This window comes from Nomascus leucogenys, chromosome 7b (assembly GCF_006542625.1).
Source record: "Nomascus leucogenys isolate Asia chromosome 7b, Asia_NLE_v1, whole genome shotgun sequence".
Lineage (NCBI taxonomy): Eukaryota > Metazoa > Chordata > Mammalia > Primates > Hylobatidae > Nomascus > Nomascus leucogenys.
Window position 1 is genome coordinate 106,005,421 of NC_044387.1, and position 17,218 is coordinate 106,022,638.

The following is a 17,218-nucleotide window of genomic DNA, read 5'->3' on the forward strand; positions in this document are numbered from 1 at the left end:
GCAAAATGTCAAGTGCAAGCATAATGAGGGGGAGAGGGGAGCCACGGGAACCGACTCAAAGTATCACATTGTCACGTTAGAGAAACCTGCCAGCAGATGTACCTAGCAAAAGACATTCAGCTTAGTAAGGAATCCTCACAACTGTCCCCTAAAATGTGCTAGGAACATACAAAACAACAATAACAAAAACCAAACCCCCAGGTCCCCCAAATCAACCACTCGAATTCCACACGAGCAAGGAACGAAACAGTGACGAAAGGAGAACATTATACAATACAGCCCCCTCATTGCCCTTAAAGAACAATTACTTATATATATTCTCTTTACTCAGGTGGATGTTTGCATCTTTTTCCTCTTTTTTTTTTTTTTTAACGCCCCTGGAAAGTTAAAAATAAAGCAGTCTAAACAACAAAAGTATGAGGTCTGAAACACCCTCTCATTGCTCTGGCAATCAGGCTTAATTAGACCTCTGATCCATGGCTTAGTCACAGTCAAGTCTGTACTGCAGGTCACTATTATGGGAGCTTTAAGCAAAGTTTAAAGTTTACAGCCACAAAAACGCCCAGATGCTCCTGCTGTACGCTGGAACACAAGGTTTACCTGGGAATTGTTCACAACTCCCCTTACTATTTTCACTCTAAGTAAGTTATTTTAAAGACATTAGTCAAGAACATATCAGAAAACAATTAAATAATTCCGGAATAAAAAATCTTACCTACAGGCAGCTGAGTTCAACAGTTGCTCTATACAGAGGAAGTAGGAGTCAGTGGCCTTTTACATGTAGAGATTGTTTATTTAGCCCTTTTTAAAAGGTCTTGAACTCCAGAGGTTTTAGATTAAGTCCAATCCAAGTGTCTGAAGGAAAAAAAGGCAAGAGAGAGGCAAATAAGAGAGGGAAAGAATCCCAGCTGCTGGGTGGTGCTACTGTTCTGAGAGCATTTGAGCTATTTTCAGCATTAACAGCAGCCGGGGTTGTCTGCAAAAGGATGAAAATGCCTTGCCTGGATCGCCACCCCCCACTCCAGGGGGGAAAAACACCAACCAGGAAACCCACAACAACTTGGTTCATTGTGCAAATATTCATTTAAATTTTGAGGAAAACTGCCAGCACCATTGAAAACAAAACAAACCCAAAGTTGACTGGAATCTTAAAGAAACACAGTGCTCCTCAAGTTTTCAAAATGAATTACCTGATTCATTGAAAACGAGATGTCCTACTTATGCTTTATTGAGGAGGAGGCTTTTCTTCCGCTATTTCCTAGGGGGTCTTATGAAATAGTTGAGAGCTGTCTGGTGGCAGTATCTCTTGTCAGTCTATTCTTAAGACTGAAGACAAATGATTTCTTAAAAGAGCCCGCACCCAAATTTCCAGTTTCATCAACTATGCTATTTTTGAAAGCTACTGGGTTAAGCGTTGACATCTCTTATCTATTGGCAGAGACTGGGGACCATTCAGTGACATGAGGCAGACAAACAGTGACCCCTGCTTCTGCCTCCACAGGCCAATGAAGAAATCATTCTGATTGGGTCACTGGCAATGACTGACAAACTTTGAGCCTTCATTTTGTTTCTAGAAATAAAAATTAAGAAGTTGTATTCATTCATTCATTCAGCAAATATTTATTTGGTGAGCACTTCGGAGCTTACTATAAGCAAGCACTCTGGGAATACAGTGGTGGGAGGAATGAAGTGTCCTTGCCTTCAGGGGCTTAGAGCACACAGATGCAGTGAGAATAAATAAAAACAGAATTTTAAAATATTTTCCAGACTTTTTCACAAGATGAGACTATTCACATCATGGCAGCTGAAGACTGAGATCTCTTTCTACTGTGGATGAAGGAAGACAGTGTGCGTCATCAGACCAACTTCAGGCTTCCACGGAGTCATTGTCCCATTACAACACCACCAGGGAGGAAAATTAGTTACTTTCTACCAAGGAAGCAGTTAAGTATTTTTATGAACGCTTTCATTCCAATAGAACGAAATCCCTGTTTTTTTTTCAACCCCTTACTCCCCATTACAAAAAGAATGCTTAAGTAGTCAGGAAGTACTACTGAGAGGCTTTCCATCAGGAGATGAAAAGAGAGTCTTCAACCTGAATCCAGTATAAAAAACCGCCGATGGCTCACGCCTGTAATCCCAGCACTTTGGGAGCCTGAGGCAGGTGGATCACGAGGTCAGGAGATCTAGACCATCCTGGCTAACATGGTGAAACCCCATCTCTAATAAAAATGCAAAAAATTAGCGGGATGTCGTGGCGCGCGCCTGTAGTCCCAGCTACTTGGGAGGCTGAGGCAGGAGAATCATTTGAAGCCGGGAGGTGGAGGTTGCAGTGAGCCAAGATCGCACCACTGCACTCCAGCCTGGGCAACAGAGCGAGACTGCATCTCAAAAAAGAAAAAAAAAATGCCCTGGTATATTTTATAATTAATGTGAGGGTTGGTTGCTAGATGCTTATATCAAATTCAGTTCTTTGCCATTAAAGAAAGACACTGAAATAGATTATGGAAAATACTGAGGATTATGCCACGTAAAAAAAGGGTTACATGACTACTACTTCAAGTACTATTCAAAAATAGTGAAATCCTTTGGCTCAATAGACCTTATATTAAAACTGTATTTCAAATTAAAAAATTATAAATTAACTTTGAAATCTCTAATCTGAATTTTAGAAATAAGATCAACTTTGTTTTAAAAATATATACCAGGCTTTAAAAAATCACTCTAGAATAAAGCATTTTTCTCTTCATTTATTTTAAATGGTTACATTTTACTATGTCTTAAATACCCGCCAATCTAATATGGGATATTTGTTTCTCTTGTCCTCAATGCGGAATGGTAATTCTACTGGTAATCATTGGAAGCCTAGCTGCAGATAGACACATTTTTTAATTGTTTTTTTCTTTTTCCTCCTTATAATAGTTTATACCAAAAAGGAAAATGCATTTAAATATTGGCTTTCCTCGAGAAGCTATGGCGTTAAGGAAACAAAGATGAACATAACCCACTCTCGTATAAAATGGGGATAATAACGAGTTGTCATAGGGCTCATAGGAATAATGCACATAAAATGCTTAACTGGGTAATATCTGACACACAGCAAGCATTTGGTGGAAGTCAATACCATCATCTCTGCTGTAAGTGTAAAGCTTTGCTATCCAATATGGTGGTTACATGGGGCTACTGAGCTCAATGTGGCTAGTCAGAACTGAGATGTCATATAAGTGTAAAATGCATGCTAAATTTTGAGGTCTTTATACAAAAAAAAAAAGGTGAATGATGAGAAATTACTCAATGGGTATGATGTTCATTATCCAGGTGATGGGCACATTCATTAAATCCGTGACTTTACCACTATGCAGTCCATCCATGTAATGAAATTCTCCTTGTACCTCACAAATTTGTACAAATAAAAATAGATTAAGGTAAATGTTTTCTCTTCCTAAAACATGTAAACTATCATATCATTTTTATATTGACTACACGTTGAAAAAAGAATGTAAATTATGACATTAATTTTTGTATTATGTGTTGAAATGACAGTATTTTGGACGTAGTGTGTTAAATAGGGTATTTTGCTAAAATTAATTTCACTTGTTTCTTTTTTACTTTTTCAAATCTGACTGCTAGCTAATTTAAAATTACCTATGTGACTTGCATTCTATTTCTACTGGGCAGTGCCACGCAGGCCAATTGTTCTCCAAAGGTAGTGAGCATCACTGACCCGGAAGCTTCGTAAAAACAGATTGCTGGGTCCACCCCAGAGCGTCTGATTCAGTAGGTCTGGCGGGGCCTGAAATTCTGCATCCCTAACAAATTCCCGGGTGATTCTTGACCTCACTTTGAAAACCGCTGGTCTTGGGCCTTGCTACTTAAAAAAGCAGTCCGTGCACCAACATTAACGTCATTACTCAGGATCTTGTTAGAAACGCAAAACCTCAGGCCCCACCCAGACCTACTGAGCCAGCATGTGCATTTTCACAACATCCCCAGGCTGCGTGTAAACATGTTGAAACTTGAGAGAAATTGATATAAAGTAGTGTCTGTCATCCGTGGGTGAATATAAGGTAAACTTTTACAAACACCAGTACCCCAGCCCCGCCCCTAGAGAGTCAGACTTAATGACTCTGGATGTGACTCAAGCATCTGCATACGTGAACAGCTGATTCCAGATTAAAGCAAGCACTGAGAGTCCCATCAGACTGGATACGGAAAGGCCAGGATCTAGATCATTTGTACATCATTAAGGCATAGTTGACAGAGATCAAACCATATTAGAAGGTATTTACATCCCAAAAGAGGATCTTGTTTACCCAAATAACTCTACAATTGTTAGAACTGGTGAGAAAGACCCATATTTTGGAGTAGTCTGAGGCCTTCTGTTATTCACTACACCTCTGTTCTGGCCTTAAATAAATGAGCACGCCAACTTTAACAGCATGTCTGAATAACCTCATTAGTTTGCCAAATGACTTCTCACGTTTTCAGGCGGCACCTGAGCGTTGTGTTTCTCACAGAGCTCGGTAAAAATAAAATCCTCACTATAAGAGAGAATCTGGGCTCGCGCCGGTAACATTTAAAACTTCCCATTCTATATGCAGAGACCATCTGCAGCTTTGCTTCTCACTTTCTTGGTTGATCCTTTCAGAAAACTTTTAAAAGTGTATAATACTTAAGAGTAGAGAGTCTGGAGTCAGGGTGCCTGGGTTCGAATCCTCATCCTGCCACTTACGCGTGGCTGTGGCTGTAGGTCACTTACTTAGCCTCCCCCTACCTCAGTTTCCTCCTCTGTAATGAGACCTTTTTTTATTGGGTTGTTGTGAGGGTGAAAATTGTTATTTGAAACAGCCATGGAAAAATCTGCTGCTTTGTAAATTTTATATGAATGTTGGTTAAATAATCAAAATATATTTGAAAAACTGTGCAGATTTCCATATGTGGCTAAATTTAGTAATTTTTTAAAGATACTGTGGTGATTTCCAAGGACTTTCATGGGCATGAGTTTTTGAACACATATATTTAGAGGGTTTGAGTGTTGTTTTAAATTTTTTTCCCAAGAGAGCACAGAATTCTCAATTGATTCCTCATCGCTTCCTATTTGAGAGGATCCCAGTAGGAAGGAAGTACATGTAGTTTCCCATGAGTATTGTTTTCCAGAGAACATTCTTTACCCCTGCAGTCCTTTGAAAAGTGAGTTGTGCTATAGATGTTTAGAGGCCTCCCTGGCCCCTGTCATTCTAGTGGTATTGTCTAATATCCCAGGAGAACAATGTGTCATTCTCTTAGTCAAAAGTTTAGTGCTTAGGGCAAGGCAGCAAGACCATCTGAAACACTGGCATGAGTTTCAAAGACATATTGAAACAGCAGTCAGATTCTCCTATAGAAATCAGCTAATGCTGACTAAAAGAAGGGATGGGGATGGACAGGGAAGTGCTGAAGTCAAGCACGTTATAAGCAAAAGAAGGCTAGACTAAGTAGAATAACATCTTTTTTTTTTTTTTTTTTTTTTTGAGACGGAGTTTCGCTCTTGTTGCCCAGGCTCGTGTGCAGTGGCACTATCTCAGCTCGCCGCAACCTCCACCTCCCAGGTTCAAGTAATTCTCTTGCCTCAGCCTCCCGAATAGCTGGGATTACAGGCATGCACCGCCACACCCGGCTAATTTTGTGTTTTTAGTAGAGATGGGGTTTTTCCATGTTGGTCAGGCTGGTCTTGAGCTCCTGACCTCAGGTGATCCACCCGCCTCAGCTTCCCAAAGTGCTGGGATTACAGGCATGAGTCACCACACCTGGCCTGGAGTAACATCTTTTATGCTTGTCTGCTTCAACCACACTCAAAAAAGTGAAGCATATGCAAGAAAAATAAGGATACCTGGTAGCTTTGGGCACGTAGCAAGCACCTGTTGGGTCATCTACAGGAACCTCACCCATGGTATGCCACCTGCTGAACAATGCATGCATGCATCGGGCTGGGAAACTAAAGCCCATACCTTGAGTGACTTTAGACCAGTCATGCAAGCTCCCTACACTTGTGTCCTGAAAGGCAGATAGAGGAATGGGACTGCAACCGCCTTACTGACTCTTAAACCTATGCTTTTTCTTGGGCTTATCTGGATTACATTCGGCAGTCTGCCATGATTTACGCCTTTTGGCAGCACTATTTGAAAGGAGTCAAATCATGTGTCCAGTGACTTCTACTGCCTGGTTATTGATGTTAAGTAAATATTTTTTAGTAAGTGATTTGTCATCACATGTGCCATTTTACCATCTGGGATTGGGGTTTATCAAGTGAGGTGAAAATCTTAACAAAAGGTTACAGGACCAGTATCATTGAAAGAGATTATATAGAAATAACTTCTTAAAACCTTTGTTAGAAGCTCAATTTTCTAGTTGAAACTTTGTTTTATTTATTTTTATTTTTATTTATTCATTTATTTTTGAGATGGAGTTTCACTCTGTCACCCAGGCTGGAGTGCAATAGGGTGATCTCGGCTCACTGCAACCTCCACCTCCTGGGTTCAAGCAATTCTCCTGCCTCAGCCTCCCAAGTAGCTGGGATTACAGACACATGCCACCACACCTGGCTAATTTTTGTATTTTTAGTAGAGACAGGTTTCACCATGTTGATCGGGTTGGTCTCGAACTCCCAACCTCAGGTGATCCTCCCGCCTCAGCCTCCCAAAGTGCTGGAATTACAGGCATGAGCCACGGCGCCCGGACTGAAACTTTGTTTTAAACTGGCTGCCTGAATTCTTTGTGTATTTAAAGAGCACCTCTGCTGTTTATGTAACCATGACTTAGCTTTTCTTGTTATTTCTATTCCATTTGAAATTCAGCATATGCAACAGTCGCTAAATCTGCTATGAAAATCGTGAAGCCTTCTCCATGTGGCCCACTGAAGGCCCTGTACAATCTGGTGTTCTGCAGCATTTCTGCCCAGATCTCCACCACCTTCCTCCCAGCGCCATTGCCTCCGGCCTCTCCAGCCTCCCTTCCATTCCTGGACTGTGCCTGGACTGTGCCCCTGGACAGGGCCCTGCCTTGCCTGGCTCAATCTGATGGGAATGGCTTCCCTGCCCAGTGGCGAATGCCATGCAGCCTCCAGCTTTCAAGTGTCTCTTCCTCAGGAAGGACTTCCCTGCTCCACCAGTGTAGCCCCGCCACTCCCTTTTTTTAACTCGTAAAGAATCACCTTCCTCATTCCTTCTAAATTCGGGCTCAGCTGCTTGAATTCGTTGGAGTAATTGATCAGAGCCCCTCTCCTCCGCTAGCCTATCAGCTCCCACTTGCCCCTCACGTGACTTACATTCCTCCCGCAGGTATTGCATTCGTGCTGGCCCTAAGTAGGGGCCAATACGTAGTTGCTGAATAAGTACGGGATTAAATAAGTTCTGCCTAAGGCATTAAGCAACACAAGAGTACATTTTTTGGTTCTATATTTATCAGAACTTGTGAAATAAAAGGTATCTGATCATGTAAAAAGCAAAAAATTATGTATTCTAATTAAGCAGCTGTTTCCAACCAAGACGATCCTCTGAAACATTGCTTTGTAGCTACATATTTGGTTTAGAAGCCGTCTTAAGAGGCAGGTGCCACTAGTTTTTCCCTTCAGGATGTAATATGTTCTGTTATCTTAATTTGCATTTATTCTAAAATAGATTTCAATAAAACAAGTTATTTGCATTCATAGATCATATTCCTAGACCTTTTTCACAACCATGTGATACTCTACTAGGGTAGAGTGAGGGCCCTGATAAACATTTCTTCTGATTAGAGTTGTTGAGAGAATTATATATTTGTCTATATATTGCCTGGCAGTTATACCACCTGAAACCATATGTGATTATTTATAATGTAGTTTTATGAGCAGACAGGCAGGTATAAAGTAACACATCAACCATGCCACCTGGTCAGGCCATAGTCATTCCAATGGTATGAAACTCTTTCTTGTGGCCATATTATGCGTAAGTTATAAACAGACAATGAATGAATAGTCACTGATTGAGAAGATTGGAGATTTGCAATCTTATTTTCTGGCAAATAGCCAAGTAATGTCAACAGGAGAGATAAGGAGAGTTTTGTGTGTCATGGACTACAGAGCAGGGGTCAAGGCCTGGGGTAGGAGAGGGCTTGGTCTTTGCTGCATTGATTTGAAAGGAGCTATGAAAACTTTTCTTCTACCACTTGGGCACAGGAAGGCTTGCTATGGCCCAACAGTGTTTTAAGATGTATTCTTTACACATTTGTAAAACACTCTGAAATCATCAAGATACAGCATGAAACATATCTTTTGTGAGACATTAAAAAACTTAATGAATTAATCCAACAAGCCATGGCACAATTCCATAATTACTATGACTACAAAAGTTAATTTAGCAGGGATAGTACATAATACATACCGTGCTAGAAAAGTGTTCTTGAAACTCACAAAGGTGAAGGATGAATTAAGACCAATGAAGGATAGTTGACCAGCATTCAAGAGGTAGAAGGAACTATAGATTCCTTATGTCAAGTACATGAGAAAAACTTCCTAAATGAATGAAGCTGGAAACACAAACCCTCAGAGACTGCACATAGAAATATTTTCTATGTTGTCTGTCTTCTAAGAAGACCCTCTCTACTTCTGTGTGTAGCAACAATAACTACAATGTTGCTACAATATTGATCTCCTCAGTTCTCAGGTGGCCAAGTGAGGCCTTGGGAAGCTAAAGTTCCTGGACTGGCCACCTCTGGCTATTAGCAACCTCATTTGTTTACCTCTGTGCCTGCAAATATTCTTGATTTTATGTATATTATAATATAGAGAAGTCTGGAAGGGAATGCTTTAACCAGCAAAGTCAATCTACTAAACAAAAACGTATGGGAGAGACATGTTAAGAAATCAGTAACCATGTTGTAGTTAAAAAAAAAAAAAAAAAAGAAATGCAAAGTCTTTGTTCAGACCCTCGGGGCTAAGCAGAAGTAGACTGGTCTCCAGTGGCAGGCATGAGAGGGAATATCCTGCCCACAGTGATGGACATTTTAGATTCAGGCAGAGAGGCAGGAAGCTGCCCTCTGAATTAGACTAAATGCTCACATTTTTACCTTCTAGCAAGAGCCCTCTTTTTCTTGGCAAGAATTCCTTCGAGGATCATTTTCAGTTTGAGGTTCTGTCTGATGTTTTATTTTACAATTAAGTCACTATTTCCATATTCATTACTCTGTAAAATAAGTCAAGTAGGTAAGAGGTGTGGGAGACACTTCCTTCTGCCTCCTGAGGATCCATTTTGCAGCCTTCCTCACTACAGAATCCTGACAGTACGGCCAGTTAACGACTGACCTTCCCAGATTCCTTGCAGTTGCTGACCAATAAGCTAAAGGCAAGGCATCCTGCTGAAAATTTCACATCACAGTAATGACACTAAACCTCCTGAGAAGAGGGCGTCCTTGTTCTTTTCTTTCTTTTTTGAGACGGAGTCTCGCTCTGTCCCCAGGCTGGAGTGCAGTGGCGCGATCTCGGCTCACTGCAAGCTCTGCCTCCTGGGTTCACGCCATTCTCCTGCGTCAGCCTCCCGAGTAGCTGGGACTACAGGTGCCTGCCACCACGCCCGGCTAATTTTTTGTATTTTAGTAGAGACGGCATTTCACTATGTTGGCCAGGATGGTCTCGATCTCCTGACCTCGTGATCCGCCCGCGTTGGCCTCCCAAAGTGCTGGGATTACAAGCGTGAGCCACCGTGCCCGGCTGTCCTTTCCTTTCTAACCTTGTTCTGCTCTTTTGTAGACTGAAATGCAGATGTCATTCTGTGGGAGTGCATGCTAACAGAGATGATACAGCGATGGAGAGATGATACAGCGATGGAGAGAAGATAGAGCAATAGAGAGATGATAGAGTGATGGAGAGAGGATAGAGAGGAACCTACCCTGGGCTACCTGTCCGTGGGATTTCTTGTTATTTGAGGCAAACCCAACCTGGTTAAATGACTGTATTGAGGTAATCTGTTCCATGAAAGCTAGAAACAGAACAATCATCTAAAACAATCATCTAAAAACAACCTTCAGTACATTAGACTGGCTGAATGATAGCAATAAACTATTAGGCCTGCCATTAAGGTATTAGTAAAAAACACTTCCAGAAGTTTTGAAAGAACTTCTGGGCATCAACAACTAATGCTTACAACAGTTGTGACATTAAGTCTCCGGCCCGTCGTCATTTCCTAATGGAGCAAAAACTGCCATGAAAAATGAGCCGATATGCCTAACGCCCTGGGAGCTGCATCATTTGAATATTGTTGACTCTAATATAGTGAAGTAGTTGGCTCTTTTTTTCTAAAACTACCACTTACTGATCAGTGATATCAAGAGAAATAAGAACACAGCAATGATCGACAGGAAATACAAAACAGGAACGTGTTGTTTATTCTGTTCTCAGTGGACACTGCCAGATCATTGTTCAGAGAGCTTTGAACAGGGTCACTTCGAAGGAGTTTAGGGAGTTTTTAAAATCTAAATTGAATGATGAAATGTGTCCTCGGACAGAAAAAGCAATTTTGAAAAGATTATTCAAGGCCATAATGTATTGACTTTGAGCATTTAAAAAAAAAAAACAAAAAACCCTTAAGAATCTTATTATGGTTTCTTAAAATGGTGAATGCTGTCAGTCATAATGGAGGCGAAGATAGGTTTGATTAGGAGGCCAGTGAATTTTCAGAGTTAAACAAAGTTAAAAATACACATGCAACATGAAAATTGTTCTAAGCATTCCTGTGTCATAGTTTCTGATTAAGTATCATGAATGGAAGAAATGAATATAAATCATAACAATTCCTTTTTATAACAGACAGTCTCATATAAATATTTTGTCTTTCTAGTCACATATGCCAAGAACTGTGTTAGAGTGTGATGATGGAGAGCGTGGTCTGTACTTACCCGCCACCATCAAACCCGACTCTATTACTGCCAGCTTCTGCGGCTACTACAATCTTCTTGGGCTTCAGTTCTCTTACCCACCAAATAGGCACTGTGTGGCCCTTGACTCATAATTGTTGCGAGGCTTAAATGAGTTAACAGATGCAAAGCTCTTAAACAACAGCAACTCACAGTAGGCCTTCCCTAAGTGTTGGTTGCGGCTATTTTCACCATCATCTTAAGAGCGTGGGCTTGGAGAATCAAGAGTTCTGAGTTAAGTTTCTGGTACTTCCTTGATAGCTCCCTGGTTTGGGCATAATCGTTGAGCCTCGTTTTCCTCATCTGAGCAATGGGAATATCGTTCATTACCTTAAAGCATTAAGAAGAGGGTTGAAGAATATAATGCTGGAAAACCACACCTGGCACATTGGAATCATTCGATACCATTTTGTTTACATTACATAGAAAAAAATTATTTGCAAATTGATCTTCAAAAATATAGGGACTTTTACTTTGCTGCTGGGGAAAATGAAATGGATTGGGCACACCTAGATATGAATTTAATTTCCTTATCATTTATTTCAGATAGCTCACATTCAAAGTTTTATGTTTTGGGTTTTTTTTTTTTTTCTATTTTAATTTTAAACAAGAATACATGGGACTGTCAAACAACTGGATTAAGAAAATCCCCATATCCGAGCTAATCACTTTGTCCTATGATTGACATAACAGTCTCCTTAGAGCAACAGCATTATCATTGCTTCATTTAGTAAATAGAGAAGGCTAAAGAGGAAAGATAGTGGCATTAAGAGAAATGACCTGGAAGAAACAGAGAAGAATGGACTTTGTAAGGCCCTGTGAGAGTCCATCATTCCTCTAGCAGGAGGAGGAGCAGAGTTGTAATCCTATCCATCTTGTTACAAACAAATACACACTAACTTAACATTGATTGACTATGGTTATAATGAATGGTAATTGAAGAAGTATCCCTCTATCACAGCAGTGATTACATTCCAAAGAAAGAACTGAGGGTTTGGAACCAGGCACAGCTGATCTCAAGGCGTGGCTTCTCCCATGGTAAGCCATGTCACTTTGGGAGAGTTACTTAATCTCCCTGAGCCTGGATTTCCTTATCTATAAATAGCAGACAGGCTGGGCATTGTGGCTCATGCCTGTAATCCCAGCATTTTGGGAGGCCGAGGCAAGCAGATCACTGGAGGTCAGGAGTTCAAGACCAGCCTGGCCAACATGGGGAAACCGTGTCTCTACTAAAAATACAAAAATTAGCCGTATGTGGTGGCGCATACCTGTAATCCCAGCTACTTGGGAGGCTGAAGCAGGAGAATTTGCTTGAACCCGGGAGGCGGAGGTGGCAGTGAGCTGAGATCATGCCACTGCACTCCAATCTGGATGTTCATCCATTTTTTTTTTTTTTTTTTTTTTGAGGCTCTGTCTCAAAAAAAAAAAAAAAAAAAAAAATAGCAGACAACCCCATCCACCTCTCTGGGAGGTTTTTGAGAGGATTCAATGAGACTTTGCATGAATATTGGCTACTCTATCAAGTGGCTGCAGAGGAGGGTGCAGTAGGCTGCTGTTGCTGTTTACCTCTTTTCCCTACTCCACTGTAGGCTCCTTGAGAATAGGATTCCTTTAAAAACAAAATACAACCAGTTCCCAGCACAGCGGCTGGTTGCTGGAATGTACTGAGTGAATATACACCAAATAAAGCAAGACAGGGATACTTTGAATGGAAAGCTCAAACAACAGCAATAATGAATAGAAGGCTTGACTTGTTTAAGTGAAAATAAGAGAGCCTGGCATGGACAAACTGAACTGATGCATTGGGGAACAGATTAAGTAAAAGGTACGTAAAAGACAACATCTTCTTCACACACATATTTAGAAGGGAAAGATAAGCTGTAATGGACAGAGAAACCCTTATACGACCTGAGGGGATTATAAATAGCATCCTTACATGGGGCTATTTCTATATAGCCTATTTTTTACTTTGTAGGAAGATTGAGTGACTTTAGACCTATGATTTCTGAGAGCTCTGTCTGATTTCTTTTTTAATTTACAAAAGTTTTTATATAAAATTCAGGTCTTCTCATTTCTCTCTGAGCCTCCCTCCTCCCATCTGTCTCCACACTATCCTAAGTGCCTCCACTTTGGGTACTCTTGGGTTTTATGGCTAAATCCAGCAATGCAGATTGTGGGCAGGCAGCTTTCCCGTATTGTTCCTACCGCCCATTTCTCTACAGCATTTCTTAAATAGGGCCTAGTCTGGAGACTTTCAGGACGAATATTATAGTTCTTACTTTTCATTTAACCTTGAATCATGGCTGGAAAGAACATTACAAAACCTAGGTAATCATCCCCTTCACATTTTGAAAATTGGGGAGAAGATGATTTTACAGGTAAAGCCATGACCAGGGCCAGGGTCTAAGAAACATTGTTGCAGTGAATGGGCAAATGACATCAAATGGCGCAGGCAGCATGTTCCAGATCAAGATCTGAGATGGGAGAGGGGTTTCCATGGGTCCTGCTGGTCTGTTCCATGAGCACCAGGGCTGCTTTGTTCTGCCTGGGAGCAGCTTTGTTGGAGACTTGCTATTCAAACCCCTGATGAACTAAATTAGCTGTTAATGCTGTTCGCAATCGTAGACTCATTTAAGTATCAGGTGATAGCGTCAATGGAGCAACAAAAAGAGGTTTTCATAGAGAAGGAAAAGAGATACTGACAGAGAAAATGAGGTTTGCGATAATTTTAGTAAGAATGGATTCAGCGGGGGAAAGAAATTAATAGGCTATATCCTAAAAAGAAAAACAAATAAAATGTGGTGCTTCAAAGTTTCAAATTAGGCACATTTCAGTTGAGTCATAGCCAGACACTCAAGCACAGCAGTGTGATCTCAGAATCAATCAACTATCAAAGGAGAATAGCACCATTTAAGATAATTAGAAAGATGACTTCAGAAATGAGATAATTCTCAGAGAGAAATTATTCATACAAGGCTTGCTGGTAAAACTTCTGAAAAAAAGAACCTTGCAGCTGAGTTCATTTTATAGCATTATATTAGGGGTATACTTATTTGGTAAATTTTTTAATTATACCCTGTAATGAATCTTACCTGCAAAGACAGAGAGAGACTCATTTCAAGCCACCCTTATATTTGCACATATAACGTTGGGTAAGAGAAGAAGGAATTGGAAAGCTCTTCACCAACGGTGCCCATCACTGTGGCCAAACCTGGGTTCTAAATTGCAGAGCCTCCGCCATTCTGTAACTTGAACTCTGTTTTCATGTTACGGATTAAGATCTATCCACTTGGCCTATTTTAAAAACAGTTGCACACATTTGAACACAACTTCGAGACTCCAAATTGGACTTCTGTACCACCTTCTACTTTCGATAACCACAAGGGTGCTGGAAATTTCAAGTACTAACAAACGCCACAACCTACAAACTTAAGAACATGAGCTGGAGAATACATGATTCCTGGGCCGCAGAACACACCTGCACTCTGGGCTCCAATTATTCTTTGGGGCGTTTGACTTACAGATCAAGGACCAGGTCAGGTCATCTTTGTTTGGGATGTTTATACTCTTTCTTGTGATGTCTTCAACATTGCATTGCTCTTTTTTTTTAACACTCAAAAGTCAGCTTAAGATCCAGTGTTAAAGCTTATTTTTGTGTTTGAGATTAATATGATATTTCCATTTTCCATAAGAAATGAGATTGCCTTCCTTCTACTCTTAAGCAGTCCTGTAGAGAACTCCTAATATTCATTTGTCCCCACTCACCTTATCCAGATTCGAATTAGCTGCAAAGGTACTCAGGGATTCTATGCAATAATTATTCAAAATAAAGTCATAACAATTTTATTATTTAGCAAAGTATAATTTATCAAATAAATCATATTATAAGTATAATTAATATATAATTACATATTAGATAATATAGTAATTGCTTATCAAATATGGAATATATTTCTATATAATCAAGAAATTAAATAAAATTTCTTATAATTTCAAATATAAATTATTAAATATAATTTTAGCAAATGAAGTCATAATTTCATTCTATAGTCTCCTCTATTTTTATGTTTAAATGGATACATTGGTGTCCTCAGAATATACCAATTTTTTACAACAGAATCATTCAAGAGAGACATTATAACATTTTAATTCTCTTGATTTTTAATGCAGTATTTCATTAAACTCCTTTTAAGTATTAGAAGTTTTTGAAAATGTGCCAAGTGAGGTATTGTTAGGTAATTTTGCTGCTATTCTTGCTTCTCAACCATTTTCTCACTGTTTTAGTGCATTTGGAAATGAGTTTGACCCTAAGTTTCTTCCTACCTATATAAATACTTAGAAACTCTTGTACTGTTTCCAAATCAACTGGAGCAGTGCCTCCATGGGCTACATTTGCCATTGTCTATTTCACTGAGAGACAATATAGCTACTGTAGTTACGAAGTTCATGAATGGTCCTTGCTAATTTCTAGGCTGTTGAAACATATCTCTAATTTCACAGATTTTGAGGAGGCAAGAGATCTGGAGTTTTATTTCTTAATTACACTTATCTCCACTCACTGCTTCAGTGGTTATGTTAACTCTGTCCTGAGAGTAACTAGCGTTGGGGTAAGATGTAAAACACAAAAATAATGATGTATTATTTGATCAGTCTATGAACCCATACCGATTAGTGGCCACACTCAGAAAGACATATTGTAGCGAAAACATTCCCAATTCTCACTCACCCCGGCTCTACAAGCATACTACATGTACCTTTGCCACTTATCTGTTGAACGTGTACTAATAGCTTCCTCCAATGAATAAGGACTCTAAACTTCAGGGATCATTACAAGGTACCCGAGGAGCTGGGTGACTCTACAATCGGAATTATTTTCACATTAAAAGAGCCAAGAAATCTATGAACTCATATTTTACTCAACTTATTTGTGCAGCCACATATAGATGGTCTATTCATGTAAAAGAAACTATTATTTTAATTCTAAGGATGTTAACTTCATTATTCATAAACTAGTCCACTGGTCTGATAGAAAGCATCTCTCATCTCACAGACAAATACTCTAAAATATGTTTATCACTATCAACTGGCTTTATTTAGGGAACAATTCAAGATTCCCTGATCCCATTTTCTGAAATGATCCAATTTTGTCCCTCAGCATGGACTCTGTACCACAGAAATTGCATTCCTGTTCCACACTGTGTCAGTGGAAAGGAAGGCTGATTTTGGTACTTAGCTATGAATATTCCATACTGTCTGTTCTCTGAAAAATGTGAACATTGAGTAGAAAATCATGAGTATGGGGGAAAAATAATAAAATATATGAATGTGCTTTTAAGAGCATGGCGATGTAGGCCGGGCGCGGTGGCTCACGCTTGTAATCCCAGCACTTTGGGAGGCCGAGGTGGGTGGATCACGAGGTCAGAAGATCGAGACCACGGTGAAACCCCGTCTCTACTAAAAATACAAAAAAAAATCAGCCGGGCATGGTGGCGGGCGCCTGTAGTCCTAGCTACTCGGAGAGGCTGAGGCAGGAGAATGGCGTGAACCCGGGAGGCGGAGCTTGCAGTGAGCCGAGATCGCGCCACTGCACTCCAGCCTGGGCAACAGAGTGAGACTCTGTCTCAAAAAAAAAAAAAAAAAAAAAAAAAAAGAGAATGGCAATGTAATGAGGCTTATTAAAATGCCACTTTTCATAAACAATTTAAAAAGTTTCTCTAAGTACTAATTTGGGAAAGTATGCTAATTTTCAATACTTAAAACCTACATCTGTTTAAATTAGAATGAGCACATTTTTGCCACATGCCACATTTTATTACCATGCAATGGTAAGTATAAATTTACCACCTACATAAGAACAAAATATGGGCAATACATTTATGAATACATTAAATGTTTAAGAAAACGCTTTTCTGCACTTCATATGATCTTGTTTTGTTTGTACAGACTCATGTTTGTGAGCTGGGCAAGTTAGCTTAGATAGAAGGTATACACAGACCTTGGGCGTGGAAGGTCCAGGAGGGCAATGACTTCTGTTTTATTCGTATAGCACAGTGCCTGCCCCATAGAAAAAACCTAGCTCACGGTGGAGAAAAGTGAATGATGGAATAATGGACGTACAAAGCCAGCCAAGGTGAGGCTGTACAGTGTTTATCGAACAGTGGATGTTCTGAAGATGACCTCGACTTGTTTTTTATTTTTCTTACTCTAAGTGCCTTGGGTGAACTCTTTCACCTAGCATGTTAGGACTAATCTGCAAAATGGAATTTTTTATAAAAGTAAGTGCTCACACTTGATA

The 17,218-nt window shown here is 40.0% G+C and overlaps 1 protein-coding gene across 3 annotated transcripts in view; it reads right to left on the reverse strand.

Moving 5' to 3' along the window:
- The window catches only part of SORBS2 (sorbin and SH3 domain containing 2), a 377,296-nt gene that overhangs the window by 197,085 nt on the left and 162,993 nt on the right, over positions 1–17,218 (reverse strand). For all 3 annotated transcript variants that reach the window (XM_030816403.1, XM_004088576.3, XM_030816402.1), the window contains exon 2: positions 716–855. The gene's annotated coding sequence lies outside the window, so the exon portion shown is untranslated. The remainder of the gene's footprint in view (positions 1–715; positions 856–17,218) is intronic.